The sequence below is a fragment of the Coptis chinensis genome, chromosome 4 (assembly GCF_015680905.1).
Source record: "Coptis chinensis isolate HL-2020 chromosome 4, ASM1568090v1, whole genome shotgun sequence".
Classification (NCBI taxonomy): Eukaryota; Viridiplantae; Streptophyta; class Magnoliopsida; order Ranunculales; family Ranunculaceae; genus Coptis; species Coptis chinensis.
The window spans coordinates 102,625,228-102,639,840 of record NC_141459.1 but is presented as its reverse complement, the minus strand read 5'-3'; the positions used below and the strand labels follow the sequence as shown (position 1 = coordinate 102,639,840).

General features: G+C 32.1%; 2 long non-coding RNA genes across 2 annotated transcripts; both read right to left on the bottom strand.

The window, feature by feature from the left end:
• Positions 1-394: 394 nt before the first annotated feature.
• LOC147506432 (uncharacterized) lies at positions 395-769 on the bottom strand. Its single transcript, XR_015220813.1, has 2 exons — positions 636-769; positions 395-559 (listed from the first exon to the last, which is right to left on the bottom strand). It is a non-coding gene; the product is annotated as an uncharacterized LOC147506432 (long non-coding RNA).
• Positions 770-5,819: 5,050 nt separating this feature from the next.
• Positions 5,820-13,609, bottom strand: LOC147506431 (uncharacterized). Its single transcript, XR_015193743.1, has 4 exons — positions 13,435-13,609; positions 13,204-13,284; positions 7,076-7,359; positions 5,820-5,976 (listed from the first exon to the last, which is right to left on the bottom strand). It is a non-coding gene; the product is annotated as an uncharacterized LOC147506431 (long non-coding RNA).
• Positions 13,610-14,613: the final 1,004 nt, after the last annotated feature.

Genomic DNA, 14,613 nt, shown 5'->3' with positions numbered 1-14,613 from the left:
GTGAACTTCTGGTAAAATTACAAAAAAAAAAAAAAAAAGAGTATATTTCAACCGTATACCCAACCGATTTTACATCTTTTGTGACCATTTCATTGAAAATTGATTTTGCTTCATTCACATGTCCCAAGACCATCCATCAACAAACAAGATGGCATCTATAAGAAAGTCGGTGTTTTTAGGTTTAAGTAGGACAACAAACTAAAAACAAAAAAATCGAGAGAAGAAAAGGGCATCATCCCTCTCGCATTTTTTCAAAATCGATATTTCCAAGGTACTCGGACCTTAAGCTATCGAGTAACCCTTAAAGCTATCATTAAGCAACTGAATGGAATTATTCTAGAAAAATATATAAACATTTGATTTTGAAATTCTAAACCATTCAAAACAAACATAATAATATAGAAACAAAGAGTTTATATTATACACAAATTCGGACAACTGCTTCAATATAATTACAGTATAATAAGCCCTTGCATACCTCATCACGAGCATAGCCCAATGTTTCGAGTTCGAGTAGTAATTGCCTCGATTTTTCAAACAGTCCACCTCTAACATAAACCTTGAGTAAGAAGCCATAAATTGTTGAATGGAACTAAGAAAAAAAAATAGAATAAAATTTTACTATAGAAACATACATGAAGAAGCTGTTCTTCTGTTTTATGAAGAAGCGATACCAAATCCAAAGCTCAATCGTTGCTCTTTATTCTTGATAAGATAAAAACTTTTGATTAAATCAATTTTGATTGATGTTTGTATATTGATAAGGACGAATTTTAGCTGGCTAAAATGGACAGATGGAGAATGGGGATAGGATTAAAACGCGGTACACGGCTAGCTCGCCACGCCTCTATGTGATGGCGGCTAAAGCTAGGCTTGGCAGTTCAGGTGCGCCTCTTTAAAGGTGTTTAGATAATACCAATCAATTCCATTCATTCACCATTGGTTCATCCCTTGATTTTTGATATTGCACAATAATGTTTTCTTGCTTTCACACATACTGTTTGCTTCGAAAGGAGGTGGAGAGCAGAAGTTGTATCCATTGAGACCCACCCAGAATATCCTCTTGCATTCCACAATGTGAAGGTTTTTCCTGCCATTTGCATGAATCTCATGGACTGAATCTCTCTATCTCTCTCTCTCATAATTTTTTTGTTTTGTTTTTAATTATAGATTGCGGTTTGAACAGAAGAAAGGTGTTTTTCAAGTCTCTTTAACAATTGCAAACATATCCAGTTTTCTACTCACTTTGAGCTTAATAGATTAGCAATTTACTTTATTCCTAAAAAAAAATTAAAACCACTTTAATAGATATTCCCGCTATAAATTATTTGTGTTCGAATTTGTTGCAGATTTTATCACTCTTGCATCGAGGTATCAATTTTTCTTTATTTTTGATCCAATATCTTCTTCTTTGTTTCTTCCCTGCATTTCATTTCACTACAGTAATTCCGAGTTATGTGCCTTCACTAATGGCTATACACTTTTCTAGATTGTTGAATACTTTCCTTGATATATTTAGTTTGATAATTCATAATTGCTGCTATGAATTAATTTGATGAAAAGTCCGTTTGAGCTAATAACCTTTGATTTGAATGTTTATATAGTTTTGATATTCAATAACATCTATAAATGAATGTATTGGTTTAATTTGTTGTTGTTTTGTTAAGGGTTTGGCATTTGTTTGGGTATTAAAGCTCTACCCAAATCAATTCACAAAGCATTTTCAGAGTCTCCACTATTTTTGCAACTAGGTTTACCACAATAGCACCTGCAATTAGGCAATTGCTGGGTAAGCCTGTTTATGTCTCACGGCCATGTATATATGAGTAACAAGCGCTGCCAAGCACAATACTATGGAAAAATCTTATAAATTTGTTTTACTTCCTGTTGTTCTTTTCGTTTTTTTATGAAATATTGACATATTTGTGGATAGCTAATGGGGCTTTGTCTAGGTGTAGAATCAAAGTCCATTTCTTTGTTGAGTATTTCCTAGATTGCGTGTGTTATGGGTTTAATAAAAATTTGAGCTTAACTGCAGTTTTTATCAAATAGGGTCATGTTGAGCATGCCAAAGATTTGATCAACTAGGATTTGAGTTCCGAGATGAATAAATAATATGAAGCCAAGCATGTAGATAATTTGCTTTATAGTAGGGATGTACATTTCCAATGTATCAACAACATGTTTAATTGGAATCTTATCAAATTATTAGTCTTTCTTTAAAGTAAATATCTATATGATATCTTACTACTTGAAATCTAATTAAGTTGATTTTCTTTTAATGTCGGTAATAGTTATATATATATGTGTGTGACTTTCTCTTGGAACACCCCTTCAATGACATTTGGTAGGGATGCATAGCAATGAGCGATAAGAACACAAGTCTTGAGCCAACAAATGACAAACAAGCTTGGCATTGTAGTAGGTGGTATGATTCTACTATTTGATTAGCGAATGATGTAGATGCTATCAATCATACTTAAAAGGTATATATATATATATATATATGTCCTTTTTCATTTCAGTTGAATTCTAATTAAGAGTTTGTTATTCAAAACAGGGCCACGTTTATACACCCGCTTACTGCAAAGCTGTATGCTTGCCGGAGTTATCCATCCTTAGTACCTCCTAAATGTCATTTTGATGAATTGAATATATCTATGCAGCAGAGGCTTTTGGTCTCCCTCATGCAAAGAATCCAGCCAACTTAAGGTATATAGAATGTTTATTTTCCATTTCCACTTTAAAAAAACAAAGGGCAAGGGCAGGCAAATATACAAATGATATTTCCAATGCATAGGTTCTCTTGGATTTCTATTTTCTTAGCTGGTCTTTCAGTTTTTAGACAATAATTGGACTGGTCCTTTTGTAGGTTCAAGTAAAAAAGGAGAAACTGGCAAGAAAGCAGGCAGTGACTCTGAATGCTAATTACAAAAAGCTGGAGATGATTGAGAAAATCCATTAACGTGGAACTTTCCGATGCCTGGAGATGGTAGTGCCTACAGATGTCTGACAACTATATACACAGTTATATGACGCTAGCAGAAGCTCTATGTTATGGATGTCTCTGAAAGTGTACATACCGTCATATCGTGTAGAGTTTGTGTTGTCTGTTATTTATAACTCTGGAAATGTCGATATGAAGGAAAATTATCTGAAATTTTTAGGGACATATCACTGAAAATGTAAAAGTATGTGTTCGGTATAATAATAGCATGTGGAAAATCACATTAACATTAAATGAAATTTTTCTTTGAACAAAACAATTTGATCCTTACTATTAATGTAGATTATCCAAGATATTGTCTTTACGTTCAAGTTCAAACTTCATTAATTGTTTTAACGAGGCATGATTTCGTTTTCTTTTGCTTGATTATATATATATTTATTATTATTATTTTTTTTTTTGTTCTTTTTTCTTGACAAAGAATTAGAGTACGTATGTGTTGTGAATTCATTAGGACTTTCGTTTCTATTATTCAAGTGGACTTGGGGCTATTAAATCATTAGCTATCAATGTGCATATATTATTTATTCAAGTGGATTTTGGGCTTTTGAATCGTAAACTATCAATGTAGCATTACCTACCATTGGCAGAGAATTGAAGTGGTTAATTATGGTAATTCACAATTGGATGGTCCATAAGCTAGAATTTCATTGTAATGGTTCGTAAGCTAGAATTCCATGAAACTCCACAATTTTAGATTGAAATGACTATGGATTGGTTACAGACAAGCTATTGAACTATCAATGTAGCATGCCTGGCCGCAGGCGGGCTAATTGGCTAGTGTCAAATAATCATAGGCTGTATTTGGATTTTGGAGCTATAAGTTATTTGGAGTCTGACAACTAGACTGTAGACATTTTTCTGTTCGAATCTTTACCCAACACTGTGTTTGTTGAAGTTGACGATTGTCTTAATTTAGGTGAGAGTTTGAAATTCTTAATGCATGGAGTTGAGATATAAGATGTTTATATGGTTTTGAGTTTGGAATTCGTGATGTATGGACTTGAGATATAAGATGTTTATATGGGCTCTTAAAAATGTTGTATCAACTCATCATCTGTGGAAATGAAATAGAAGTGCTGCATGAGGAGCTATATAGTTGTTTTGCATGGGATGGTGATTCTTTGCATTTTACAATGGCTCTTTGTTCAGTAATTCGTGGGTAGAATTAATATCAATCGTCCCTCTTTGGTTAGGTTGTACCTCTTGGACATTGGCTATATACTTGTATCTATGATCTGAAGCAATATTTGGAACTGAGTTTATCTATTACAACATTTTGTAGAGGATGGAGGTGTCATATGGGAGCTCAATAAATAATTGTTATTGGATGCACAAAGTTTTTGAGCTATCTATTTTGTTTAAGAAGTAATTTAAACTATGAGAACAAAGATCCGGAATTCTGTGGCTAAAATATGCATATGATGAAAGTGTTGATGTTCCTGCTACTTTGTTCATCCGATGCATCTTTAGTTGCTTTAAGTTACCTTGTTCATCCGCTTAATCCTTCCCCTTACGAAGGATTCGTGATACTTATGTTTGTATTAAGATATTTTCTCTTGAGCATCAAACACAAGGTCCAGTAAAGAAAGAGTATAAATTACATTTTGATCTAAATAATTTTTTGTTATGCATTATCCTAAATAATATTTTCTCTTTGGAGAGAGTGTTGCCCTTCTTGTGTTTGCTTGTAGTTGGAATAATATTAGGAAAATTAATGAGGAAATCTATCTCCAACAAAACTTAAGCTTCTGTATTAAATATTACTGATAGAACCCATATCAAGAGATCATAACTCATATGTTGGGATGTAATTCTGCCCACAACGTTTTTTTGAGTTGGATCGACCCACCCCTTAACAACGTATTGCGCAAATAGTAAGAAAATAATGACTTCATCACTTATAATTATAAGAAGTTGGTTTTAGCCACCCATTCCACTCTTTTATAGATGGAATCCTTTTTCTTTCACTAGACGGTATACAAATATTTCAACACATTTCTGTTTGAAAATTGAAAACAAACCGTTTCATGCCCTAGGGAAACCAAATTTCCAAACAATATTTTAAATACTTTGTAGTATGCAATTCTCCCAACACCCCATCCAAGAGGTCCCACTAATTGTATGGAATTAGAGTAAAACAACACCACTCGATGTTGAATATCCTCATGGACCTAAAACTGTCTAGGCTTAATCGATAGATATATTTCTCTAGGTTGATGAAGCTACAAAGATCATTCTCATGAATATATTTAAAATATTGCTTGAAAATTTGGTTTCCCTAGAGCATGAAACGGTTTGTTTTCAATTTTCAAACAGAATTGTGTTGAAAAATTTGGTTTTGCGCAATACATTGTTGATTGGCAATACATTGTTGATGTCAATCGAACTCAAAAGAATGTTGTGGGCATATTTACATCCCAGCATGAGTTATGATCTCTTAATATAGTTCTTATCAATAAAATTTAATACAGAAGCTTAAGTTTTATTGAAGATAGATTTCCTCATTAATTTCATAATATTATTCCAACTACAAGCAAACACTCCAAGGGCAACACTCACTCCAAGGGCACAAGAATGCAAACTTTTTTAACTCTCATAGCCTCGAGTTTTAGGATAATACATAACAAAAAATTATTTAGATCAAAATGTAATTAATACTCTTCCTTATTGGACCTTGTGTTTGATGCTCAAGAGAAAATATCTTAATACAAACATAAGTATATCATGAATCCTTTGTAATGGGAAAGATTAAGCAGATAAACAAGATAACTTAAAGCAACTAAAAATACATCGGATGAACAAAATAGCATGAACATCAACATTTCATCAGATGCATATTCTAGCTACAGAATTCCAGATATTTGTTCTCATAGTTTAAACTACTTCTGAAACAAAATAGATGGCTCAAAAGCTTTGTGCATCCAATAACAATTATTTATTGAGCTCCCATATAACACCTCCATCCTCTGCAAAATATCGTAATAGATAAACTCAGTTCCAAATATTGTTTCATAGCATAGATACAAGTATATAGCCAATGTCCAAGAGCTACAACCTAACCAAAGAGGGACGATTGATATTAATTCTATCCACGAATTACTGAATAAAGAGCCATTGTAAAATGCAAAGAATCACCATCCCATGCAAAACAACTATACAACTCCTCATGCAACACTTATATTTCATTTCCACAACTGACGAATTGTGACAACATTTTAAAGAGCCCATATAAACATCTTATATATCAACTCCATACATCACGAATTCCAAACTCAAGTCCATATAAACATCTTATATCTCAACTCTATGCATTACGAATTCCAAACTCTCACCTAAATGAAGTCAGTCGTCAACTTCAACAAACATAGTGTTGGGTACAGATTAGAACAGAAAATGTCTACAGTCTGGTTGTCGAACTCCAAATAACTTATAGCTCCAAATACAGCCTATGATTATTTGACATTGCCATTGCCAACAATGTCTGTATTGTCTGCCATTTGTGATAAACACTACTTAGATAGTTGTTACTTTGTAATCATCTTGATATCTTTGTGTAAGAGATCTCCACAAAGACCCAGAGGATAACACATTACCTATTCCTACACGACTCTTACAACCCAAGCTAGAGTACTGATTGCGATTAGTCCACAACAAATTTTTTTTCCTATTATTTAAAAGATGCTAATGCCCTTTATGCAAGGTTAAAAAAAACACACAAACATAAGAGCACTTGAGGCGCTAAGCCTGGAAGCTTAAGACACGCCTCAGAGGCTTACAACACAATCACTCCTCAATGGCAAAATAATACTCAATTTTACATTTTATTGTTGCTATTAAAAAATAGTTCATATTAATACGGATGTTTTGTCCTTTGAACAAATAGTTCATATTAAGGGTGGTAATGAAGAGAAAATGTTAAAAAAAAATCAATACAACAAAGTTTGTAAGGTATTTAGATAAAACTGTCATTATAGTAGTAGCCATAGTGTGTTTGTCTGCTTAAGGCTATGAGGTGTCTCAAGGTGCACACCTAAGTACATTCTTTTAAATGTTATACATACATACCTTTGATTTTCTTGTTTATCCAGACCTCGATCAGCATTCCAGCACCAACTCCAGCAGTAATAATTCCCCCATAGACAACAATAGCAGATGGTAAAGATCTTCGAGGGAGAAAATAGTAGTCAGGAACATGTCTTATCTTTTTGGGAAGTCGCTTCTTAGTGACAGGTACACCATTGAAATTGTTACCTGCGTTTCCCACAGTTTTCCAGTCAACTCCTTTCAACAAGTCATTCGACTCCTCACTCCCCATAATGGAGAAATTGATATCCTTTTGACTATTAGACCTAAGAAAACAAAACAAAACATAATTTGATCAGAAAAGAATGCACTAATCTCAAATATGAGTCAAAATCAAACGATACGAAAACCAAGTTGGTGTGATAGGTAAACAAAAGTAAAAGGCGATAGGCACGATCCAACTTCGGTACCTAAGGTGGTTGAAAGTCATCAATTAATGGGTGGAACAACTTACAACCTATATAATTTTTCGTAACTTTATGATTGAAAGTATGAGATTCTGCTTTATATACATAGTCATCTGTTAGAATAACAGTTAATTGATTGTGAAACAATACAAACATTCTCAACATGTATCTTGATACTTTTCCCTCCACATATTTAAATCACCACATTTTACAATAGTATGTCTGCTACGTAGTCCCATACTAAGTCACTCTATACCCTTTTAACAATATTACTTTATATGGTTGCAACACAACAACTAAGTTTCAAGTTACCAAATCTAAAATTCTTAAATTTGATCATATTATATGATATTTATTGTTTCTTCAAAAAATAGACGTAAAAATAAATAAAAAATACATTTGAAAATTCTCAAGTAGTATTAAGAGTTAACGTGTTTGCATCATTTATAAGTGCTACAAAAATGTAAAATACATAAACCGACTTGTTAATGAATGAATATATACGCAATTGGTTTAGATAATAAAATAGATTTTAGACGAAACAATCAATATTATTTAGAAACATGAAAATAATGTCGTAATTGAGAAAAATGAATGAATAAACAAAAAATATAGCGTTTCAATTTAAGACCCAAACGAGATGAAAATTTGATGATAGCTCATTTTAGTTTATATAAGACTAAGACCCACCGTTATATTTTTTTTTTTTAACTCAAAAACTCTACAAATTGCTCACTAACCACTTTTCAACAAACCAAAAACCAATAAATAACTGATTAATGTTGTAGTAAAACAACTATAACAACAATGAATTTGAAGACTTATAGGTTTGAGGGTATGTCTCCGAAGAAATGTTCACTTCTTCCAAGACTGAAAAAAAGGGAATTGTGTTTTCAAAGGAAGAAGTTTGGAAACCGAAAATTAATTTTCCCAGAAAAGAAAATATTTCCTAAAGAAATATTACAAAGCACAACTGCACAAGAAGAGAATATTAACCGATATGTCAAACCACTTATTTTTCTGTTTCTGTTACCAACATATCAAAATTATCTGACAAATTTCAGAAGATTAGAAATATCAGAGACATCTTCTAATGTATTACGATATTTTCATGTTAATACATGATAGGTACAAAAAAAATTTGAATCATTACAAAAACTGAACAAGATTTCTTCACATTAAGACATCTAATAAGTTTGGCATTGGAATTTATTCATGTAAAAACGAAACTAACTTATAGACATAACCAAAGAAAATTTTGAAAAATAACATGGCCCTACGAATATCATACAAAAGAAACTATTATGCTATATTTGAACTTTCGCGATAATGGGGGACATCAATGTTGATGCGCCTTTGATTATGCCTCCAAGCCATCGGCTTGCTATAATGTCAAACTAATTAAACACTATAGATGTTTTCATGTCGTAGAGCCACCACAAATAAGAAAACAAAATTGAAACAAAGTTGCATTCAGCCAAGTGTTCTCTATCTCCATATGGTATATGAATAAGTCTATCATCTCAAGAACTTGGGGAAATTCTTTTAAGAACTGTGAACCAATAAGAATTTATAACTCTCATGAGTTATGACCCAAGACCTGATTAGTTAATAACTAAATATAGACATCATACAAAACATACTTGAAAACACATATAAAATCATCGAGTATTGACTGGTAGTACACTACAAAACAAGAGTACAATACAGTTATGTTTTTGTGTGTTTTCATGTGTGTTGTGCAAGATGTTTACATCTAGTTATTAACTGATCAAGTCTTGGGTCATAACTCATGAGAGTTCTGAATTTTTATTGGTTCACAATCCTTAGAAGAATTTCTCAAATTTTTTGAGTTGATAGACTTACTCATATACTATATGGAGATAGATAACAATTGTATGAATGCAACTTTATTTTCTTATCAGTGATAGCTCTGCAGCATTAAAATATCTTTAATGATTAATTAATTTGACATTGTAGCAAGGCAAAGACTTAGAATATAATCAAATACGCCTTAATACTACTACCCAATTATCGTGAAAGTTCATATATAACATGATAGCTTCCTTGTATGGCATTATTAGGATAACGTTATTTTTCAAACTTTTTTTTGGGTTTGCTTATAAATTAGTTTCGCTTGCACATGAATAAATTCCAATAACAAACTAACAAAATGTTTCAATGTGAAAAAATAATGTTTAGTTTTTGTAATGATTCAATTTTTTTTTACACATCATATATAGACATGAAAAAATATGAATTAGAAAATGTCTCTGATATTTCTAATCCTCCGAAATATATCAGATAATTTTGATATGTTGGCAACAGATACCGAAAAATTAGTAGTTTGACATACCGGTTAATATCTTCTTATATAATTGTACCTTGTAAAATTTCCATAAAAAATATTTTGTGAGAAATTTAATTTTCGGTTTCCAAATTTTTTCATTTTATATTTTCACCCAAACACAACTCCCCTCTCTTAAGTCCTAGAAGAAGTGAGCATTTCTTCAGAGACATACCTTCGAACATGTAAGCCTTCAAATTCATTATTGTTATAGTTGTTTTACTACAAAATCAATAAATTATTCATTGGTTTTTGGTTTGTAAAAAAGTAGTTAGTAAACAATTTGTTGAGCTTTTGAGTTAACAAAAAATGTAACGGTAGGTCTCAATATTATATGAACTAAAACGAACTACCATCAAACTTTCATCTCGTTCAGGTCTAAATTGAAACACAATCTATTCTGCATATTCATTTACTTTTCTCAATTAAAGCATTGCTTTCATGTTTCTAAATAATATTGATTGTTTTATCTAGAATCTATTTTAATTACCTAAACCAATTGCATATACATTCATTTATTAATAAGTTAATTTATTTTGCATTTTTGTAGCACTTATAAATGACACAAGCACATTAACTCTAAACACTACTTGGAAACTTTAAATGTGTTTTTATTTAATTTTACATCTACTTTTTGAAAAAACAATGAACATTATAGAATACGATCAAATTTAAGAATCTTAGATTTGGCAAGTTGAAACTTAACTATTGTGTTGCAACTATATAAAAATTAATTTTGTTAAAATGGTATGGAGTGACTTAGTATGGGACCACATAGCATGTATGCTACTGCAAAACGTTGTTGATCAGAGATGTGGAGGGGAAAATATCAAGATACATGTTGAGAATCGCTTGCTTATGAGTTGCATTGTTTCACAAATAATTAACTGTTATTTCTAACAGATAACTATATATATATAATAAGATTTCATACCTACAGTCATAAAGTAAAAAAAGATTATATAGGCTGTAAGGTGTTCCACCCAAATATTGATGTCTTTCAATCATCCTAGGTACTAAAGCTGGATTGCGCCCAGCGCCCCCACTATTGTTTACCTACCACGCCAACTTGAGTTTTCGTATCTCTTGATTTCAACTCACATTTGAGATTAGTGTATCCTTTCAAAATATGTGTTTTATCTAATCAAATTTTGTTTTCTTAGGTCAAATAGTCAAACTCAAAATGAGATCAATTTTTTCACTATGGGGAATGAAGAGTCGAATGACTTGTTGAAAAGAATTGACTGAAAAACTGTAGAGAATGCAGATAACGATTCCAGTGGTGTACATGTCACTAAGAAAAGACTTCGCAAAAAAATAAAACATGTCCCTAACTACTATTTTCTCTTTCGAAAAATTTTACCATCTGCTGTTGCTGTCTATAGAAAAATTATTACTGCTGGAGTTAGTGTTAGGATGCTGATCGAAGTCTGAATAAACAAGAAAATCAAAAGTATATACGTATAGCATTTAAAATACACTATAGCTTAGGTGCACATCTTGAGACGTACCTCATAGTCTCAAGCAGACAAACACACTATAGCTACTGCCACACATGGACCAAAATATCGCCGATATATCCGATATATCGCCGATATATATCGGTATTTTGGTACACTGACATCGATATTTCCGAAATATACCTACCGAATATAGAACCCTTTTTTTCCCGATATATATATCGGAATTTCCGATATAAAACTTTATATCGCCGATATAATCGATATTTACGATATATATCGGTTGACTTTTTGGCCATTTTTTAATGTAAATCTGATATTTCCAATATATTTTCGATATATATCCGATATTTCCGATATTTTAAATAGTTTGGACTGGTCACTAAAAAATGGATATATCCGATATATATCGGTTTTTGGGTACACCGATATATATCGATTTTTGGGTACACCGATATATTTATCGATATCGATATTTTGGGCCTTGCTGCCACAACAGTAGTAAGACCTTTTAAACTTTGTTGTATTCATTTTTTTTTTTTTTACATTTTCTCTTCATTACCACCCTCAAAATTTGTTCAAAAGACAAAACAATCATATTATTATGAACTATTTTTCAATAGCAACAATAAAATAAAAAATAGAGTATTATTTTGCCATTAAGTAGTGATTGTGTTGTAAGCTTCTAAGGCGTGCCTTAAGCTTCCAGGCTTAGCGCCTCAAGTGCTCTTATGTGTTTTTTTTAACCTTGCTTAAAAGACATTAGCATCTTTTAAATAATAGGAATTTTTTTTGCTGTGGACTAGACGCAATCACCACTCTAGCTTGGGTTGTAAGAGTTGCGTAGGAATATGTAATGTGTCATTCTCCGGGTCTTTGTAGAGATCTCTTACACAAGATTATCAAGATGATTACAAAATCACAACTATCTAAGTAGTGCTTATCACATCTAAATACTGCTTATCACAAGACATTGTTAGCAATTTCAAATAATCATAGGCCGCATTTATCATTATTCTCACAGATTTATATTATTTTCAATCAAATATCATTATTCTCACAGATTTATATTATTTTCAATCAAATGAAGCCAGTGTTCGTGATTTCGAACGGAATGTCAAAATTCTGTCCAATATTCCGATTTTTCAAAAAAATGAAAAAAACAAATATAGGGTTGAAATATTAATGATTTCGAAATTTATCGAAATCAAAATTATAACATAGGTTGAAATATGTTCGATTTCAGTTTTTTTTTTCGGAATTCCAAAATCTCTAACTATGAATGAAGCACACATTAACATTATTAAGTTAGACTAGCAAACTGACACGTGGCTACGCCACGTGAGCGGGCAGTTTTTTTGGGCAGTGGTAATGCTGTAATTGTTCACAAAAAATGAGGGCAATGTTTCAATTTCGAAAAGAGGAGTCCACGTGTCAGCTTTTTGGACAGTGGCAATATTGTAAATATTTGCAAAACTGAGAATAATGTGCTAAATCAAGGGGGAAACGTCTAAATTTTACCGGTCAAATACCGGTCTTACCCTTCCATAACATATCTTATTTACGTATTTACCTTTTAATAATAATTGTAATAACCAAATATGTTCAGGGGTATAAGAGGAAAATATCACTGTTCACGAGACAGTTTTCTTTAAAGTAGTTAGATTGTACCTGATTTCTCTCATTTCGCAGCAGATGTAACTTCAAATCAAACTTCAAACTTCAAACCAAGCAACTCATTTCCACTATATTTCAACTAATCAATAGATTCACTAACATACCATATGAACTTATACAGATTTAGTTCATTTTTCATTCAAACAAACAAATACGAATCAAGTAATAAAGTGATGAAGATTGAAATTTTTAACGACGTAAAAGGAATTGGAGATTTACCGATGGAGATAGATGGATCTAAGGAGTTATTCGGTGAAAAAACCGGACAAGTACGAAACTCCGGCGAAATGCCTTCGAGATCTGGCGGAGTGAAGTGAGAGAGTGAGAAATGAGGAGAAATGAGCTTATACAGATTTAGTTTATTTTTCAACCAAACAAACAAATACGAATCAAGTAATAAAGTGACGAACATTGAAATTTTTAACGATGTAAATGTGATTGGAGGTTTACCGGTGGAGATAGATGGATCTAAAGAGTTATCCGATGAAAAAGCCAGAGAAGTACGAAACTACGGCGAAATGCCTTGGAGTTCTGGCGGTAAAATGCTCTATTGGGTTTGTTGTTGTTGATGGGTAGGTGGAAATTTTTGCACAACTCGCAGTGGCTGTAAAATGTATGGGCATCATCTTATAACAGCAAAGTTTGACCCACAATGGTGGTACGTTTGGTATCCTAGAGTTTGTGCATATAACATATTTAAGGTATACTCCAATTTCTCACTTTAAAGTATTGCTCGTACGGTTATACTTTTTCTTAGATAATAAACTTTGGGGATATAGGGGATGGTTATATGAACTCTATTTAAAATGACTCCAAAAAAACTCCACCACTAAATATATTGAATTAGAAGCTAATTTTTTGTGTAGATGTTCTCCACACAATATAGATTATCCTCACAAAAAATCAATTCATTTGAAGATGTACAATCTCGTCAAAAATCGTTTATAATGTTATGAAGTTATCCAACGGCCCATATTATTTTAATTTTGGTACAACTTTTGACAATGTTAAACGTATTCGATTGAGCTGATTTTGTGTGGGAGTGTTCTCCATCATGTGATGTATATCCTCACAAAAAATTAGATCTCAATTCATCTTGTAAGTCCACTATTATGAGTGGAGTAACTTTAGAGTCATTTTAAATGGAGTTCATATAACCATCCCCATAAACTTTAGCAATAAAATTAATAATAAAAGGTCATAGGTTAGAAGAGTTCTAACCTATAATGCAAATAAATAGTCAAATCAAAACTAAATTTGAATGTATCTATATCATAACAATATCGTGTTGGTACATGAAATTCAAGCCTGTCACGCCCCGAGACCCATCACGCATTATAAACGGTGTTAAAATACGAATTAATACAAATTATAAACGGTGTTAGAGAAATTTGACGAAAGTTCCTACATTATAAAATTCAAACAGTTTGGTCCCCAAATTGTCAAGAAAAAAAGTTTGGTCCCCATATTGTCAAAACATATAAAGTTTGATACCATTTTTAGTCGTTTTTGCAAACTTAAATGCTTATCTTTTCACTATCTAAAGGTTCTCTGTAGATTTCTCAAATATTCCTCGCTTCGTGTTTGCAATTTCTCATTATTCGCCCTGTCTTCGATCTCCAACCGGTA